This window comes from Hyla sarda, chromosome 11, assembly GCF_029499605.1.
Source record: "Hyla sarda isolate aHylSar1 chromosome 11, aHylSar1.hap1, whole genome shotgun sequence".
In the NCBI taxonomy this organism is placed as follows: Eukaryota; Metazoa; Chordata; class Amphibia; order Anura; family Hylidae; genus Hyla; species Hyla sarda.
Genome location: NC_079199.1, coordinates 20049864 through 20070460, shown reverse-complemented (window position 1 = coordinate 20070460; position 20597 = coordinate 20049864).

The window sequence follows — 20597 nt, the reverse complement described above, 5'->3', positions numbered from 1 at the left end:
TACCCCGTAAGAGAACTGTCAGGGGTTCTGCGAAGTAGGGAATGAAACGGCGGTAGTAGCCAGCATACCCCAGGAAGCTCCAGACATCTTTCACCGTGTGCAGGGTTGGCCAGTTCTTGACAACTTCCACCTTTTCAGGATTAGGCTGGACTCCCTTTGCACTGTCAACATGACCCAAGTAGTGGACCTGAGGTTTGAGCAAGTGACACTTTGATGGTTTGATCTTCATCCCATGCTTGATCAGGACTTGGAAGATGACTGACCGGTGGCTAAGGTGTTCCTGGTAGGACTTGGAACACACAATTACATCGTCCAGGTACAATAGAACACTTGGAAAATTCAGATGGCCCAGGTACCTTTCCCTCAGATGCAGGAACGTAGCAGGGGCATTGCACAGCCCAAACGGCATACTTTTATACTCGAACAGTCCCATGGGTGTCACGAAGGAGGTCTTCTCCCGATCCTCCATGGCCATGGGCACCTGCCAATATCCACTGATTAAGTCCAGGGTGGAGAAGAAAGCAGCTGACCCGAGAGCGGTGAGTGACTACTCGATCCTTGACAATGGATAAACGTCCTTATGTGTGACATTGTTCAATTTCCTGTGGTCGACACAGAAGCGTATGGTTCTGTCATTTTTCTCTACTAGGAAAAGTGGCGCCACCCAGGGGCTCTGACTCTTTCATGTCGGCCAGCATCTTCTTGACAGTCTAATACATGCCGGGTGCGACTGGACGGTGTCTTTCCTTGATAGGTGGGCTGTCACCTGTGAGGATTCGGTGCTGAATAATTGAAGTCTGTGGGGTGCTTGCTGAAAGCCTCATGGTAACTTTTGGCAACATTGATGATTTCATTGACTTGGTCCCTTGGGGTAGTGTCATCTCCAACCTGGAGTTGCGCCCACCAGGGCTCTGGAGGACTCACACTGGATCCTTCGGCCACTTGAGCTGCACGCTGTTGGGCCACCAGACGTTCTGTCACAATGTCCTTTGGAGGTACAGCTGGGCTGCAGGAGTGTAATTGGGCAAGAAAGTAGCAGAATTAGACAGGTTTACTAACCGCACCGAGACTCTACCATTAGTGACAGTGACAAGGCTTCTCGCAGCTCGAACAAGAGGATGATCTTCCAATTGCATAGGTTCCAGCAGGGCTTGATAGTGCCTATTCTTTATTCTGGGACGTGCATTACACCTGATGATGGTCTCCGTGTTGGGTTGTAAGTTCACTGACCTGATGTCTTGAACTCGTACTCTGTAGCTTTCACCTTCATTGTTGGCAAACTTCTGCTCTGCCTGTAGGGCTTTCAAGTGGTGCTGCACAGCCCGCTGGCCTGAAGGGGACATATGGGGAAGAGAGGCATGCAAGGCATCTAACACTTTAGTAAAACAATTCTTCATAATGTTCATCCCCAATATAAACTCAGCAGACCCCTTATCTGTCACATTAGTTACAATCACTCCCTGCCCGCTAAGTACATGCTCTCCCAACTGAATGGTTGGTTCCCAGTATCCATGTATCGGGACTGTTTGCCCATTACTCGCAACTACTCCGAAGTTAACATCATCAGGCTCACACAATAAACTAGCATCCCAATGCTGATAGAAAAAACTTCTAGGTATAGTAGACACTTGTGACACTGTATCTATCAATGCCTCCAACAGTACACCTTCTACAATAACTTTTATATAGGGGCAGGAAGCAACATAAAGTGAGAGTCCTGACTTCGTTCGGGGATTGGATCTGATGACTGTTTGCCTGAGGGCCGGTCCGCGACGTCAGGGGAAATCCGTTTAAATCCCATCACAGCATTTTCCAATGTCCTGATTTGTTATAGTAAGTGCAAAAGGGTCTTTGAGTCCCCGAGGGTCTATTGGACGGAGGATTGCGCTAATTGAAATTGCCGGGAGCAGGGGCTGGTTTTCTAGGCAGGGGCAGTTCACGGTCAGGTGGAGTGGCCCGGGTGGCAAGCTCCTTCACAGGCTTAGTCAGTTGTTCAATGTCCTGCCTAACACTGTAAATCTGAGGCTGCAGTGACTGGCAAAGTAGAGGACACTGGGGCAGGAGCTGGTGACAGAGGTGGTGTAGATCTAACTACTGCCCCTAGTGGCTCTTGAATGGGTGGAAGGGGTGCACAAGCTCCCTTTAACTCAGTCCCAGATTCAATCACTTGGATAGCCCCATCAATAAATCTGTCCATTAACACCTTATTGCCCTGCTCGGGAGTTATACCATTTAGTTTTTGGACAGTCTCTAGGGCATTCTGTAGGGCTACGGCATATGCTCTCATGGTCTCACCTGGCTTTTGTCGCCTTTCATACAGCTGGAGATGTACCTGTGATGGAGAATGTGACCGAAATACCTTATACAGTCCTTCAAAGATCTGCTCTACAGTTGCCTTCTTGGAGGCTGGCCAGGTGTGGACTTCCTCTAGCACTGGTCCCTGGAGTTGTCCTGAGAGCAATTGCACCTGTTGATTAGGAGGGAAAGAGTAAAAGACAAACAAACTTTGGATTCTCTCTTTGAAATCCCTCAGGGTGAAGGGGTTTTCATTCTAGGTAGCTGAATACCAGTGCAGATCGTTGGTATTTGCAGAGTCAGCGCAGCAGCGGGTGCTTGACGGATAGTGGCAGAGCCGGATGCAGCAGCCGGAACCTCCAATATGGCTGCGCCCAGGGAACTTCCTGTTTTGGTCCGGTCGGCAAAATCTTCCCCTGTGCAACACACGGTGGCTCTTTGGTTCCTCCTCGCTTGATTGAAGAGGCATCACCACTGGAGACTGATGGGGTGGAGCTGCGACCGCTCGCACGCGCAGGACACACCAGACCAACTGAACCCTTTCAGGTACTACCTCTGTACAGTTCACAGTAGCAGATAACAGTCTTTTCTTCACCTCCCCCTCTTTTTCACAAGCGCCACGAGTAAACCACTTTTCATTTGAAAAGTCCCATACACTTTCTGGCGCAGACTTAAATCGCATCGGCATGCGGTTTTTGCAGACAATATTGGACACAGTTCAGACTAGGGGAGGACTTGTGGCAAAAGGCGCACACCCGTATCCTGTTCATAGGATGCCAAAAGTTGTGGTAGCGGGGTGTTGTTACCCTAGGGGAAAATGGCATTAACCCCTTGTATTCGTGATGCCAGGGCGTGGTGTAGCCTGAAACCACCCGAAGGTATACTGCTGGATCCTGGGACAGGCACGGGAGGCAATAAAGACTCTGATGCCAAGGTACGGACAACGGTTGCTTTACTGAGGGTAGACAGTTGGTAAAGTCTATACAGTTCAGCCAGGGCCCAAGGAGGGGACCAGTGACGCAGAGACCTTAAGGGCTTGCTGGGACTTGTAGTAGAACTGGACAATTGAATGCAGACCACGCTGACTTGACAGATGACAGGGACTGACTTGACTCATAAAGCTGTGACTTTAGCTTACTTGGCTTGATGGTGGCTGCAGGACTTGACTTTGAGGTCTCCAACACTCTGGACACACAAACTAGGTGACTGCACTGGACCTCAGCAGAAGAGCAGAGCTCAAAGAGAGAGAAGCTACACCCAGGGCTTATATGGGGGAGACTAGCAGGGAGCCCATAGGTCACTCATGAGATCACCTGATCACTAGTACCTCCTGGGTAACAATCACAGGACATAACTTTTTAAAGATACAACACATTTTATAATACAATACACTGCAGAACATATGTACAGGGGGGGGGGGGACAGGTGCAAGGGGCCCTGGGGACCCTGAAGGAGGCTGCCTGACAGGACAGCAAGGGTACGGGGCAACATCTCACGTACTGGGCCACCACACTAAGATGTGTGTAGTTAGGGTGTGTGGTTAGGGTTGGGGGTTAGAGTGTGTAGTTAGGGTGTGTTGTTAGGGTTGGGGGTTAGAGTGTGTAGTTAGGGTGTGTGGTTAGGGTTGGGGGTTAGAGTGTGTAGTTAGGGTGTGTGGTTAGGGTTTAGAGTGTGTAGTTGGGGTGTGTGGTTAGGGTTGGGGGGTAGAGTGTGTAGTTAGGGTGTGTGGTTAGGGTTGGGGGTTAGAGTGTGTAGTTAGGGTGTGTGGTTAGGGTTTAGAGTGTGTAGTTAGGTTGTGTGGTTAGGGTTGGGGGGTAGAGTGTGTAGTTAGGGTGTGTGGTTAGGGTTGGGGGTTAGAGTGTGTAGTTAGGGTGTGTGGTTAGGGTTTAGAGTGTGTAGTTAGGGTGTGTGGTTAGGGTTTAGAGTGCGTAGTTAGGGTGTGTGGTTAGGGTTGGGGGTAGAGTGTGTAGTTAGGGTGTGTGGTTAGGGTTGGGGGTTAGAGTGTGTAGTTAGGGTGTGTGGTTAGGGTTTAGAGTGTGTAGTTGGGGTGTGTGGTTAGGGTTGGGAGGTAGAGTGTGTAGTTAGGGTGTGTGGTTAGGGTTGGGGGTTAGAGTGTGTAGTTAGGGTGTGTGGTTAGGGTTTAGAGTGCGTAGTTAGGGTGTGTGGTTAGGGTTGGGGGGTAGAGTGTGTAGTTAGGGTGTGTGGTTAGGGTTGGGGGTTACGGTGTGTGGTTAGGTTTGAGGATTACGGTGTGTGGTTAGGGTGTGTGTTTAGGGGTACAGTACAGTAACCCCTAATCTTGCTCAGAAGAGCAGGGATGGACATGTGTGTTAGATCGGTGTTTGCATATGTGCAGCCATGTTTGCTGTAGCCAGAACATCTGATTATGCGTCCCCAGAAGTGACATGGGACTGCTTTTCTGATGAGGCCAATAATCTAACACAACACTGGCGATTAATCTGGTGACCGGACAGAGTGTTACATAAAATTCCTGGGAAACCAAGGGCAGCAATAGCATTACTGTGGGGCACATAATTCTGCACTGGAGCTGTGTACAGTAGACTCAATGGAGTCCATCAGATGAAAGAGAAGTGCCGGACACTGTCAATGTGTAAAACAAGTTTCTTTCAGCATTAGCCTCCACTATATCCAGATAAGATTTCCTATCAGGGTAAAAAGGTTAAAAGATGTTGAATATCTATGAATGCTGCGGCGGTAACACCACCTCTAATTCCCCTGACACTAATCTAAGTGCTGGAGAAATTATTTTAATACATAGGTAACCTCTTCAAAGACTGACACCTCCACCTCGCTGTGTTCATCAGATTCTTTAATCTTACTTAGTACAGTAATCTCCAATCCCAACTTTTACGGAGACTCATGGCGGGATCCGTCTTATTAACACAATAAAGTCTCGGCAGAATCTTAGGGGTTTAAAATGCCACGTGAGGTTCTAGGTCAGGAGGAAAATATCACTGGTCCTACAAGTCCTACAATGCTAAAGCATTTGGTATAGGGCAGAGCCATGTACACGGGCCTGGATAGCAGCCAACCAGTGTGCCTCCAGCTGTTTCTAAACTACAACTCCCAGAATGCCCGAACAGGCAGATACCCTGGCTTTATTATCACTGTGACATCACTGTGTATTTTCTTTTTACTATGACATCACTGTGTATTATCCCTGTACTCTGACATCACTGTGTATTATCCCTGTACTGTGACGTCACTGTGTATATTATTCCTGTACTGTGACATCACTGTGTATTATCCCTGTACTCTGACATCACTGTGTATTATCCCTGTATTGTGGCATCACTGTGTGTATTATCCCTGTACTGTGACATCACTGTGTATTATCCCTGTACTCTGACATCACTGTGTATTATCCCTGTACTGTGACATCACTGTGTATATTATTCCTGTACTGTGACATCACTGTGTATTATCCCTGTACTCTGACATCACTGTGTATTATCCCTGTATTGTGGCATCACTGTGTGTATTATCCCTGTACTGTGACATCACTGTGTATTATCCCTGTATTGTGGCATCACTGTGTGTATTATCCCTTTACTGTGACATCACTGTGTATTATCCCTGTACTGTGATATCACTGTGTGTATTATCTCTGTACTGTGACATCACTGTGTGTATTATCCCTGTACTGTGACATCACTGTGTATTATCCCTGTACTGTGACATCACTGTGTGTATTATCCCTGTACTGTGACATCACTGTGTATTATCCCTGTACTGTGACATCACTGTGTATATTATCCCTGTACTGTGTCATCACTGTGTGTATTATCCCTGTACTGTGACATCACTGTGTGTATTATCCCTGTACTGTGACATCACTGTGTGTATTATCCCTGTACTGTGACATCACTGTGTGTATTATCCCTGTACTGTGACATCACTGTGTGTATTATCCCTGTACTGTGACATCACTGTGTATTATCCCTGTACTGTGACATCACTGTGTATATTATCCCTGTACTGTGACATCACTGTGTATATTATCCCTGTACTGTGACATCACTGTGTATATTATCCCTGTACTGTGACATCACTGTGTATATTATCCCTGTACTGTGACATCACTGTGTATATTATCCTGTACTGTGACATCACTGTGTATATTATCCCTGTACTGTGACATCACTGTGTATGTTATCCCTGTACTGTGTCATCACTGTGTGTATTATCTCTGTACTGTGACATCACTGTGTATTATCCCTGTACTGTGACATCACTGTGTGTATTATCCCTGTACTGTGACATCACTGTGTATTATCCCTGTACTGTGACATCACTGTGTATATTATCCCTGTACTGTGACATCACTGTGTATATTATCCCTGTACTGTGACATCACTGTGTATATTATCCCTGTACTGTGACATCACTGTGTATATTATCCCTGTACTGTGACATCACTGTGTATATTATCCTGTACTGTGACATCACTGTGTATATTATCCCTGTACTGTGACCTCACTGTGTATGTTATCCCTGTACTGTGTCATCACTGTGTGTATTATCTCTGTACTGTGACATCACTGTGTATTATCCCTGTACTGTGACATCACTGTGTATATTATCCCTGTACTGTGACATCACTGTATATATTATCCCTGTACTGTGACATCACTGTGTATTATCCCTGTACTGTGACATCACTGTGTATATTATCCCTGTACTGTGACATCACTGTGTGTATTATCCCTGTACTGTGACATCACTGTGTGTATAATATCCCTGTACTGTGGCTTCACTGTGTTTATAATATCCCTGTACTGTGGCATCACTGTGTATTATCCCTGTACTGTGACATCACTGTGTATTATCCCTGTACTGTGACATCACTGTGTGTATTATCCCTGTACTGTGACATCACTGTGTATTATCTCTGTACTGTGACATCACTGTGTGTATTATCCCTGTACTGTGACATCACTGTGTATTATCCCTGTACAGTGACATCACTGTGTATTATCCCTGTACTGTGACATCATTGTGTATATTATCCCTGTACTGTGACATCATTGTGTATATTATCCCTGTACTGTGACATCACTTTGTGTATTATCTCTGTACCGTGACATTCCTGTGTGTATTATCCCTGTACTGTGACATCACTGTGTGTATTATCCCTGTACTGTGACATCACTGTGTGTATTATCCCCGTACTGTGACATCACTGTGTGCATTATCCCTGTACTGTGACATCACTGTGTGTATTATCCCTGTACTGTGACATCACTGTGTATTATCCCTGTACTGTGACATCACTGTGTGTATTATCTCTGTACATCACTGTGTATTATCTCTGTACTGTGACATCACTGTGTGTATTATCCCTGTACTGTGACATCACTGTGTATTATCCCTGTACTGTGACATCACTGTGTATTATCCCTGTACTATGACATCATTGTGTATATTATCCCTGTACTGTGACATCACTGTGTGTATTATCCCTGTACTGTGACATCACGGTGTATTATTCCTGTACTGTGACATCACTTTGTTTATTAGCATTGTACTGTGACATCACTGTGTTTATTAGCATTGTACTGTGACATCACTGTGTGTATTATCCCTGTACTGTGACATCACTGTGTGTATTATCCCTGTACTGTGACATCGCTGTGTGTATTATCCCTGTACTGTGACATCACTGTGTATTATCCCTGTACTGTGACATCACTGTGTATATTATCCCTGTAATGTGACATCACTGTATATATTATCCCTGTACTGTGACATCACTGTGTATTATCCCTGTACTGTGACATCACTGTGTATATTATCCCTGTACTGTGACATCACTGTGTGTATTATCCCTGTACTGTGACGTCGCTGTGTGTATTATCCCTGTACTGTGACATCACTGTGTGTATTATCCCTGTACTGTGACATCACTGTATATATTATCCCTGTACTGTGACATCACTGTGTATTATCCCTGTACTGTGACATCACTGTGTATTATCCCTATACTGTAACATCACTGTGTATATTATCCCTGTACTGTGACATCACTGTGTGTATTCTCCCTGTACTGTGACATCACTGTGTGTATTATCCCTGTACTGTAACATCACTGTGTATATTATCCCTGTACTGTGACATCACTGAGTGTATTATCCCTGTACTGTGACATCACTGTGTGTATTATCCCTGTACTGTGACATCACTGTGTATATTATCCATGTGACATCACTGTGTGTATTATCCCTGTACTGTGACATCACTGTGTGTATTATCCCTGTACTGTGACATCACTGTGTGTCTTATCCCTGTACTGTGACATCGCTGTGTGTATTATCCCTGTACTGTGACATCACTGTATATATTATCCCTGTACTGTGACATCACTATGTGTACAATATCTGTACTGTGACATCACTGTGTGTATTATCCCTGTACTGTGACATCCCTGTGTGTATTATCTCTGTACTGTGACATCACTGTGTATATTATCCCTGTACTGTGACATCACTGTGTGTATTATCCCTGTACTGTGACATCCCTGTGTGTATTATCCCTGTACTGTGACATCACTGTGTGTATTATCCCTGTACTGTGACATCACTGTGTGTATTATCCCTGTACTGTGACATCACTGTGTGTCTTATTCCTATGCTGTGACATCACTGTGTGTTATACTTGTACTGTAAGATCACTGTGTGTATTATCCCTGTACTGTGACATCACTGTGTGTATTATCCCTGTACTGTGACCTCTCTGTGTGAGTTATGCCTGTACTGTGACATCACTGTGTGTATTATTCCTATACTGTGACTTCACTGTGTGTATTATCCCTGTACTGTGACATCACTGTGTATATTATCCCTGTACTGTGACATCACTGTGTGTATTATCCCTGTACTGTGACATCACTGTGTATTTTCCCTGTACTGTGACATCACTGTGTATTATCCCTGTACTGTGACATCACTGTGTATTATCCCTGTACTGTGACATCACTGTGTATTATCTCTGTACTGTGACATCACTGTGTGTATTATCTCTGTACTGTGACATCACTGTGTATTATCCCTGTACTGTGACATCACTGTGTGTATTATCCCTGTACTGTGACATCACTGTGTATTATCCCTGTACTGTGACATCACTGTGTATTATCCCTGTACTGTGACATCACTGTGTATTATCCCTGTACTGTGACATCACTGTGTATTATCTCTGTACTGTGACATCACTGTGTATTATCCCTGTACTGTGACATCACTGTGTATTATCTCTGTACTGTGACATCACTGTGTATTATCTCTGTACTGTGACATCACTGTGTATATTATCCCTGTACTGTGACATCACTGTGTATATTATCCCTGTACTGTGACATCACTGTGTGTATTATCCCTGTACTGTGACATCACTGTGTATTATCTCTGTACTGTGACATCACTGTGTGTATTATCCCTGTACTGTGACATCACTGTGTGTATTATCCCTGTACTGTGACATCACTGTGTATTATCTCTGTACTGTGACATCACTGTGTGTATCATCTCTGCATTATGTACTGTATAACAAAAAAAATCATTAATCTTTCCATATTCTGAATTAGTTGCGGAAGGTATGGGCTGTATCTGAGTTGTAGATATATAAATATCTGCTTCCATATGTTCTTATTTCCTCACATGAGGTGTAATGTTGGGAACGGAGGGCTCCTGCAATATCCTAGATGTGTAGTTCTTTACTTTAATAGAGTTCTTATTGATGTGCTGATGGTTCCATTATTGACTCTCTTTATCTGCCCTGACCTTTGTTTTGCCCCTATGACTTGCCTCATTCATTGACCCGGTGACCGGATTGACCAAGCCAAATTGGCCAATTAGTGTCTCTACACTGCGAGACTACACAGGGAAATAGAACCTCACGTCCTAAGGAATTCCCATCCACCCCCAAACGCAATTCTGAAAGTAAATTTGTTTTTGTTTTTTTGTTCCAAGACCACAAAAAACACTTATATTTTTATTTTATTTTTTCTTAAAGTCCCGTTCAGCAGCTCTCCCCAAAAAAAAAGGTTCGACTGGGGTTAAAAATCCAGCCGTTCTCCCGCATTTCCCGAGGATTTAATAATAATTCAGCGAGAATGACAAGTGTCATTTAAATGTAGATGATGCACTTTTAATAAATGTAATCCAGGTCTGATTACTGCGGAAGAAAGCTCTTTTTTTTTTTTTTCTTTTTTTTTTTTTTAATCTTACAAGGCCAAGAATATTGCAATAACCGTTCCATCTGATTTCAAAAGTGAGATTTGCTAAAGGTCAAAATATCTATTGGACACACACATATGCAGCTACATTGAAATTTTCCCTTCGCCGAGGGAATAAAAAAAAAAAAGATTTCTATCATTAAAAAATAAAAGCGTCGAGGACATCTCGCAGGACTGGGATTATTTTTTCTTTCTTTTTTTTTCTTTCTTTTTTTTTCTTTTTTTTTTACAAAAAGAAAGGAAGAAATTTTTCTATCAACTCCCAATCATAAGATAATTTTTTTTATAATTTTATTTTATTTATTTTTTTGCCATATCTCTAATCTGTCTCTACCTCCCTGATGCACCCTCCCTACCACCGCCACCCCTCTTCCCTCCCGCCCTTCCCGCTCTCTTTCCCTTTCACATCAAGGTCTTTTTATCTCCCAATTTTGCATCTAAAGATGAGGTGAATGCCATTAGCTCAATTCAGGCTCAAGTGTAGTCAGATGTTCCCGTGATTTTTTTTTTTTTTTTTTTTTTTGAAAAGCACTAAGGTCACATTAAAATGTAAAAGAGCTTTTACTGCTCCCGGAGATGAGGGCATATTATGTGGCCGCAGTGTAAAGGAGTAATGTTAGTGGCCAAAGACCTCGACGCACAAAAGAGGTACAGAGGTTCCAGCCTTTTGTCAAGGTTCCTCTCTTCCTCTCCTGTTTCTATTCACTTTCAACCTCGGTCGCTGCGGAGACGTCTAAAAAAAAAAAAAAGAAACAAGGCGGACTAGCTTCTAACCTGCCCGAGATAACAATCCGTTTGCAGGATCTTATTAACCCTACCGGTCACGTACCCACTGGATCCAGGTCAAAGGGATCGTCTTACTTCTGCAGGTCAACAGAACCAAGAAGACCATTCAACAGGTGACAAAGCGACGCCGGGGAACCCGATACTTCTGATACTCGCACTAAACGGGTTTCTGTATATAGGCATGAAAAGTGTCGCTGTCTGTGACCTGTCTCGGGACGGCTTTTTTCGAGAGAGAGAGAGAGAGAGCCTGGGGCACACTGATTCCGCACTTGAGAACATGTGAATGATCTCTGCCGGGATAGTAAGTTGGGGTTAGATGACTTTCTATCAAGGCACTCTGAAATTCCCCTGAGGCAACTTTTGGAACGTCAGCCCCCCCCCCCCCCCCCCCCACCACCACCACCAAAACCTGTAGCTGTAATGCTAGTCCCATCATGACAGGGGTAGTAGTTTTACAACAGTGCTCTAGAACAGTGTCTTCCAACCAGTGTGCCTTCAGCTGTTGCAAAACTACAATTCCCAACATGGCCGGACAGCCGCAGGCTGGGAATTGTAGTTTTGCAGGATCTTATGATCCCAACCGATTCCCCACTGATTCTGCATTTGAGAACGTTTGAATGATCTTCGTCAGTATTTTGTGTTGGGCCTTTATTTATAGTTGTAGTCTATCAAGGTACAAAAAAACGGAAGAAAATAACCCAAAAAGTCTGTCCCCCAAAGGTCAACCCCCAAACTTGTAGCTGTAACACTTTCCCCATCATGACGGGAGTACTAGTTTTTACAACAGCTGGAAAGAAACAGGTGGACGACAGTGTTCTAGAACAGTGTTTCCCTACCAGTGTGCCTCCAGCTGTTGCAAAGAGTGAAGACCTTAACCGCGAGCTTCTCCTGGCTCTTTCTAAAGATTGGTGAGGGTCTAAGCACTCGAATCACCACTAATCAAAGAGCAATCTTTCCAAGAAATCAGCCCACACACACACACACACCCACATTCCAATTCTGGTTTTAGTGGAGTGCTGCAGTGTTAGACACTTATCCCTTATGTGTTAGACACTTATCTGATTGCGGGGGGTCCAACCTCTGGGACCCCCCATAATCGCCCGTACAGAGACCTGGCATTGCCATGGCTCTACGCGGCTAACAGACTTGATGCCCCCAGCTCTATGGGAGAGGCAGGGATGCACGAATCCATGGCATCTCCGCCTTTCCCATAGAGATACATGGAGGGGGCGTGTCAGACGCAGCTTCATGCTGCGGCAGACACGCCTCCTGCACGGGAGGGCCGCGGCAGAGCCGGGGCCCCATACAGGAGATTGCGGGGGGGGTCCCAGCATTCGGTCCCCCCGCAATCAGACACTTGGCTGCAGCAGGAGCCTCCCCCCCCCCCCCCCCCCCCCGCCTTGTCTGCCATAGGGTCTGCCATAGGGCACATGTTTTTAAGCCACACCCTCTTAGCCAAAATGTAACAGATCAGAAGGAGATTAACTCTTGTGTTCTCTTGTGTTTTACTATTTCTAGGTATAGCTTTCCTTTAAGTAAAGTTTATACTCCCCCAACTATCCAACTCTTCTACTGTTCGAAAGAGTAAGCAATGCAGGCATTATAGAACTGAACCAGGAGTCTCAGATGAACAGCACCAAAGGTCACTATAAGATGACCTCAGACTTCAATCAGCTCCATTCTCCCCCTCCCCTTTGATCGGAGCACCCCCTTATCTGCTTGTTATATAAGGTCGCTGTCCATATGGGTTTGTATAAGTCATTGGGCTATTATTATAATATACTGTGGTGTCTGGGTGTTGTAATGGTGTATCAGGGTCTGGTGGTATTAACCCTGTGGGGTAAGGTGTTATTAACCCCTGATTAGTTGTGACGCCAGGATGTGGTTGTTTTCTGTATAAGGCCCTGCCGACAACCAACCCAAAAACGGCAGGCAATAAAGGAATGTCCACAGCAGGAATTGTGAGATACCGTATATACTCGAGTATAAGCCGACCCGAGTATAAGCCGAGACCCCTAATTTCAACCCAAAATCCCAGGAAAAGTTATTGACTCGAGTATAAGCCTAGGGTGGGAAATACCTCATCCCCCCCTGTCATCATCCAGACCCGTCATTAACATCCTCATCATCCCCTTGTCATCATCCCACACATCCCCCCTTCTTCATCCCCTTGTCATCATCCCACACATCCCCTTATCATCCCACACATCCCCCCTTCATCATCCCCTTGTCATCATCCCACACATCCCCCCTTCATCATCCCCTTGTCATCATCCCACACATCCCCTTATCCCACACATCCCCCCTTCATCATCCCCTTGTCATCATCCCACACATCCCCTTATCCCACACATCCCCCCTTCATCATCCCCTTGTCATCATCCCACACATCCCCTTATCCCACACATCCCCCCTTCATCATCCCCTTGTCATCATCCCACACATCCCCCCTTCATCATCCCCTTGTCATCATCCCACACATCCCCTTATCCCACACATCCCCCCTTCATCATCCCCTTGTCATCATCCCACACATCCCCTTATCCCACACATCCCCCCTTCATCATCCCCTTGTCATCATCCCACACATCCCCTTATCCCACACATCCCCCCTTCATCATCCCCTTGTCATCATCCCACACATCCCCCCTTCATCATCCCCTTGTCATCATCCCACACATCCCCTTATCCCACACATCCCCCCTTCATCATCCCCTTGTCATCATCCCACACATCCCCTTATCCCACACATCCCCCCTTCATCATCCCCTTGTCATCATCCCACACATCCCCTTATCCCACACATCCCCCCTTCATCATCCCCTTGTCATCATCCCACACATCCCCTTATCCCACACATCCCCCCTTCATCATCCCCTTGTCATCATCCCACACATCCCCTTATCCCACACATCCCCCCTTCATCATCCCCTTGTCATCATCCCACACATCCCCTTATCATCCCACACATCCCCCCTTCATCATCCCCTTGTAATCATCCCACACCCCCCCCCCTTCATCATCCCCACCCCCCTTCATCATCCCCACACCCCCCCCCCCCCCCCCTTCATCATCCTCTTCTCATCATTCGCCCTCAGTGGTCTTCAACCTGCGGACCTCCAGAGGTTTCAAAACTACAACTCCCAGCAAGCCCGGGCAGCCATCGGCTGTCCGGGCTTGCTGGGAGTTGTAGTTTTGAAACCTCCGGAGGTCCGCAGGTTGAAGACCACTGCGGCCTTCAACATGCGGACCTCCAGAGGTTTCAAAACTACAACTCCCAGCAAGCCCGGGCAGCCATCGGCTGTCCGGGCTTGCTGGGAGTTGTAGTTTTGAAACCTCCGGAGGTCCGCAGGTTGAAGACCACTGCGGCCTTCAACATGCGGACCTCCAGAGGTTTCAAAACTACAACTCCCAGCAAGCCCGGGCAGCCATCGGCTGTCCGGGCTTGCTGGGAGTTGTAGTTTTGAAACCTCCGGAGGTCCGCAGGTTGAAGACCACTGCGGCCTTCAACATGCGGACCTCCAGAGGTTTCAAAACTACAACTCCCAGCAAGCCCGGGCAGCCATCGGCTGTCCGGGCTTGCTGGGAGTTGTAGTTTTGAAACCTCCGGAGGTCCGCAGGTTGAAGACCACTGCGGCCTTCAACATCATCCAGCCCCCTCTCACCCCCTTTAGTTCTGAGTACTCACCTCCGCTCGGCGCTGGTCCGGTCCTGCAGGGCTGTCCGGTAAGGAGGTGGTCCGGTGAGGAGGTGGTCCGGGCTGCTATCTTCACCGGGGGCGCCTCTTCTCCGCGCTTCCGGCCCGGAATAGAGCCGTTGCCTTGACAGCGACGTATCTGCGTCGTTGTCAAGGCAACGTGACTATTCTGAGGCCGGGCCCGAAGCGCTTAGAAGAGGCCTCCCCGGTGAAGATAGCAGCCCGGACCACCTCCTCACCGGACCACCTCCTCACCGGACAGCCCTGCAGGACCGGACCAGCGCCGAGCGGAGGTGAGTACTCAGAACTAAAGGGGGTGAGAGGGGGCTGGATGATGTTGAAGGCCGCAGTGGTCTTCAACCTGCGGACCTCCGGAGGTTTCAAAACTACAACTCCCAGCAAGCCCGGACAGCCGATGGCTGCCCGGGCTTGCTGGGAGTTGTAGTTTTGAAACCTCTGGAGGTCCGCAGGTTGAAGACCACTGCGGGTGGGGGAGTTCACTCGAGTATAAGCCGAGGGGGGTGTTTTCAGCACGAAAAATCGTGCTGAAAAACTCGGCCTATACTCGAGTATATACGGTAACTGGAACTTTTACTTAAACTTCTTATGGAACAGTCTTTACAATTATGCAGTTTCTCTAGAGGCAACCGGGATGCAGGATACCTCACAGGCTTGCTGGGACTTGTAGTATGGAGATTTATGCAGGTCACTGTGCTACTAATTTTATGCTTGAGTTGAGTAGTAGTCACTAGAATTGTAGACAGAGCTTGATAACTCACGTTTTGAAGTGGCTGTAGGTTCCTTAGGCTTTGGCCTGGATGAGATGAATTTAGTAGATGCAGAGAATGTGTCCAGCAGGAAGAGAAAGAGTTTAGAGACTACAGCCCCTTATATACTAAGGGGGGCTGGACTAAAGCCCATTGGTTGCAAAGCCTGTAGGTCTTGTACCCAGGGAACTCTGCGTACATCACATGACAGTAGCTCATATGACCCAGGAAGGTCCTATACATGTTATACATTTGTACAACCTTTATACATACTGCACATAATACATACAATGCATTTATATGAAGCAGTAACTGATGAGCAAGGGGGGGGGGGGAACCCTGCAGGAGAGCCCTATGGACTGCAGGGACTCTTCCTGAGGGGACCTAGGAAGGGTACAGGACCATGTCCTGTACCGGGACACCACAATACTACAACATCTCATAAATCCTAATCCGGAGTTCCCTACAGCCATACAAAGTCTCCTGTATTATTAAGTATTCCCAGGTATTGCTGGGTGTGAATGCTCTGGGCAATGACAAGCGATGCCCAGGTTGCTTATTAACTGGGCAAGTCCTTATTAAACAGAAGGAAGTTTGCCAGCTCCGAGCAGTTCCTTCCCAATGCACATGTTTACTTTGTGTCACCGGATCTTCACCCTGCACCAGGCATCATTTTATAGCAGGGGTAGCCATAACTATAGGCCCCCATACTGCCCCTATATAACAGTTGGGCCTTATATGGATGTAGGCCCCCATATAACAGTTGGCTCCACTCCATATTTCCCCCATATAACAGTTGGCCCGATAATGCAGTGGCCTCCACCGCCATACAGCCCCTTACATAGCAGCAGGCCCCACATATAACAATAGGCCCCAATTCTATCAAGCCTCCATATAGCAGTAGGACACCCCCCTCATTCAACTCCATATATCAGTAGACCCACCTTCATATACCAGTAGGCACCACCATTAGTTACTACCACCAGTCCTGACTCCACAGCCTGTTCAGGGGCAGCACATCCCCTCCTCTCTTGCTCTCCTCTTCTTTGGCTCCACCCACTGCTTTCTTAAAATGGTGGCAGTGGGCAATACTACAGCTCCCAGAATGCAGTTTTCCCAGAGCTGGTGGGTGGAGCCCACCTCCCTCCATAGACTTGTGTGATGTCCCAGTATGGGATATGCATCTCACAGTCCTATCAGCTTGAGTCCATGCATATCCCCAGGGCTCACCTGCATTGTACCCCTATAATCTGTATAATTGTATATTATGTGTAAAGGACCTTTGATATGGTCACATGGTTATTGATCACATGATAATGGTTGTCATATGTTAAAGTCACATGTTTTTTTACCCAGAGAGCACCAGGTGACCAGATGACCCGCAGCTAGCCTATGGGCTCCTTGCTCAGCCTCCTTTATAAGAGGGGGAGGTACTACAATCTCTGTTGCACTTACTTTCTGCTGCGGTCAAGTCCAGTCCAGACGTCTCAGAGCCAGTGTCCAGCACACCTGGAGGCCTCAAATCTAAATTACAGCCACAAGTCAGTAAGTCAAGTCATCTCTGTCTGCTGTCACTATCTTCAGTCAAGTCAAGTCTATTATAGTCAGCGTGGCTGCGCTAAAGTCTGTCAAAGTCACTGCAAGTCCCAGCAAGCTTCAAGGTCCCTTGTGTTACTGGTCACCTCTCTGGGATCCTGGCCTGGCTGTAAAGACTGTTACCCTCTGTCTACCTCAGTAAAGCTACCGTTAACCCTGACATGGCCTTGGACTCTTATTTGCCCTGCCTAACTAGGACTAGCAGTCCTACCGTTCCGGTGGTTCTAGGTAAAACCACGCCCTGGCGTCACAAACATTTAGGGGTTAACACTATCTGCCCCTGGGCTACAACATCTGCCCCATACACCTCACATCGAACCCCCATGGCTCACCACACTTGTATTGTTTTTCTTGAAGACACAAGACAAAGCTGAGCTGATTTTCAGAGTGGAATTCAGTCTTACAGGATCGGGGAGGATGTGGGGGGAAGAAGCTTGATAACAGGAGAAAGAAGCATTTTTGTCAAATAAGATATATTACAAAGTTTCTTATATTGGCTTGTACTATTGATCTATCTAAAGTTTGTTTAAATGACACAGTGCCTGTTTAACAGCCATTCTCTGACAGCAAGCAGAGGTTTTGAATTTGTTAAAGAATTGATGTACAAAGTATATTGGAAAGCTGTAGAACTTGGACTATCTCACGTATCTACAAAAATGACCAATTCTCAAAATCACAGGGGCGGCTGAGCAGCTGGCACTCGTTCCTCCAAGTGTCCTCTTTAAGACAAGACCTGCCCTTATCCGTCCCGAGGACCGGCGTGCAGAAGAGAGCCGCGCGGCGGATTCCGACAAACAATACGCAATCAGATTTCTGGGAAATATTCAGTCACCCGGAACGTTTGACTCTTGTTTGTTTCTAGAGGGAAATGAATGCTTATTTATTTTATTTTTTTTCTGATTACCTCTTATCTCTTTAATTAAAGATAGCAACACGATCACTTAGGATGAAAGAGCAGAAAATGAATTATTTGTTCACCGTATAGAACTTCAGTGTTTGAGTCACATTCAGGAGTAATTGATATTATTTCTCAATTGGCTGGCAAAACTCTCCGAAGCTTACGGCGGATTTGCGTTTTATTTCCGTGTTATTTAAAGGGAAAAAGAGAGGTTTGCATTGGATAGTTTGGTGATTTCCAAAATATGGACCTCCTGACGTTGCAAAACTACAGTTTTCAGCATGCCCGGACAGCCAACGGCTCTCCGGGCATGCTGGGAGTTGTAGTTTTGCAAAAGCCAGAGGTCCACTGGAACAGTTTGTTCTGACTTCCAATAAACCGGCAATCCTTTCCAGGACTAAAAGACTGCCAAATTTGTAGGATTAAATGATAGGGGATAAGTAGCTGATCGTGGGGGTCCAACCACTGGGGCCCCCCATGATTACTGGGAAGAGACCGGGCGCTCAGTGAGGAGCACGTGTCGTCCACCGGTAGACGGAACGCGCTCCATTCATTTCTATGGGAGCACCGAAAAGACCCGAGAAATGAATGGAGCGCGTGCCGTCAACTGGTGGATAACAGGTGCTCCTCACTGAGAGAGCCGGGGTCCCGTCCTGAAGATCACAGGGGGCCCCAGCAGTCAGACCCCCTGCAATCAACTACTTATCCCCTCTCCTTTGGAGAGGGGATAAGTTCATTTTCACCGGAGTACTCCTTTAAAGGGGTACTCCAGCGCAAAACATCGTATCCCATATCAAAGGAATAGGATAAGATTTTAGATCGTGGGTATCCCGCAGCTGAGGACCCCCCGTGTTCGCTGGCGCGGCACCCCGGTAATCCGTGCACGGAGCAAACTGTGCTCCGTGATGGATGAGTGGCGACTACAGCCGCCACGCCCCGTCCCCGAGGTCTATGGGAGGAGGCGTGATGGCTACGCCCACTCCCATAGACATGAATGGAGGGGGCTTGGCGTGACATCACGAACACGGGAGTTCCATGCCTCCGTGTATCCGTGATGCCGCGGCAGCCGGGACCATTGCGATCGAACATCTTATCCCCTATCCTTTTGAGTATCCCTTTAAGCCTAGAGCTACTCGAGGACTTTGGTCGCATTGTTTGTCCCACAGTCAAAAGGCGTAGCAGTGAATGCTGCACCAGGAACCTTTACCGTATGTTATGGGGAAACTGTTGGGTGGCGGCAACTGTTGGGTGCCGCAACACAATCACATTAATTGGCCATGTATGTCACAGCTAAAGTCCCAAACCCCCCCCCCCCCTACAATGCACTCAAAAGGTTCTGTACCCTACAAGGGAGTTTTATTTACTTTTATGAGGCCATCTAAATCAGCGGTGAGGATACTTTTTTCAGCCGAGGGCCATTTTGATAATTACGCGATCATTCTTGGGCAGTACAAAATTATTTTATGACTCCCTGTAGTTAGCTTGTCCCCTGTAGGTTGTTTTAGGACCCCCTGTAGTTAGCTTGTCCCATGTATATGGGTAGTTTTAGGGCCCCCCCCCCTGTAGTTAACTTGCCCCCTGTAGGTAGCTTTAGGACCCCCTGTAGTTAACTTGCCCCATTTATATAGGTAGTTTTAGGCCCCCTCCCCTATAGTTAACTTGCCCCCTGTAGGTAATTTTAGGACCCCCTGTAGTTATCTTGCCTCATGTATATAGGTAGTTTTAGCCCCCCCCCCCCTGTAGTTAACTTGCCCCCTGTAGGTAGATTTAGGACCCCACTGTAGTTAACTTTCCCCCTGTAGGTAGTTTTAGAACCCCCCTGTAGTTAGCTTGCCCCCTGTAGGTAGTTTTATGGCCCTCCCTGTAGTTACCCTGCCCCTGTAGGTAGTTAGTTTAAGGACACCCTTGTAGTTAGCTTGCCCCCTGTAGGTAGATTTAGGACCCCGTGATGTTAGTTTTCCCCCTATAGGTAGTTAGTTTTAGGACCCCCCTGTAGTTAGCTTGCCCCCTGTAAGTAGTTTTAGGACACCCTAAAGTTAGCTTGCTCTCTATAGGTAGTTAGTTTTGGGACCCCCCTGTCGGTAGTTTTAGAACGCCCTGTAGTTTAGTCTCCCCCTGTAGGTTGTTTTAGGACCCCATGGAGGTAGGTTTGGGGCCCCCAAGGACTAAAAAAAATACATACTTACCTCTGTTCCCCTGGAGCCACAGGCATCTTCTCCTGCTTCTTTCTGCTGCTACTAAAGCTCTATCTTTGGGATGTGCACAAAGACGTCACTTATTGTGCGCCTGTAAGAGGAAGAGGTA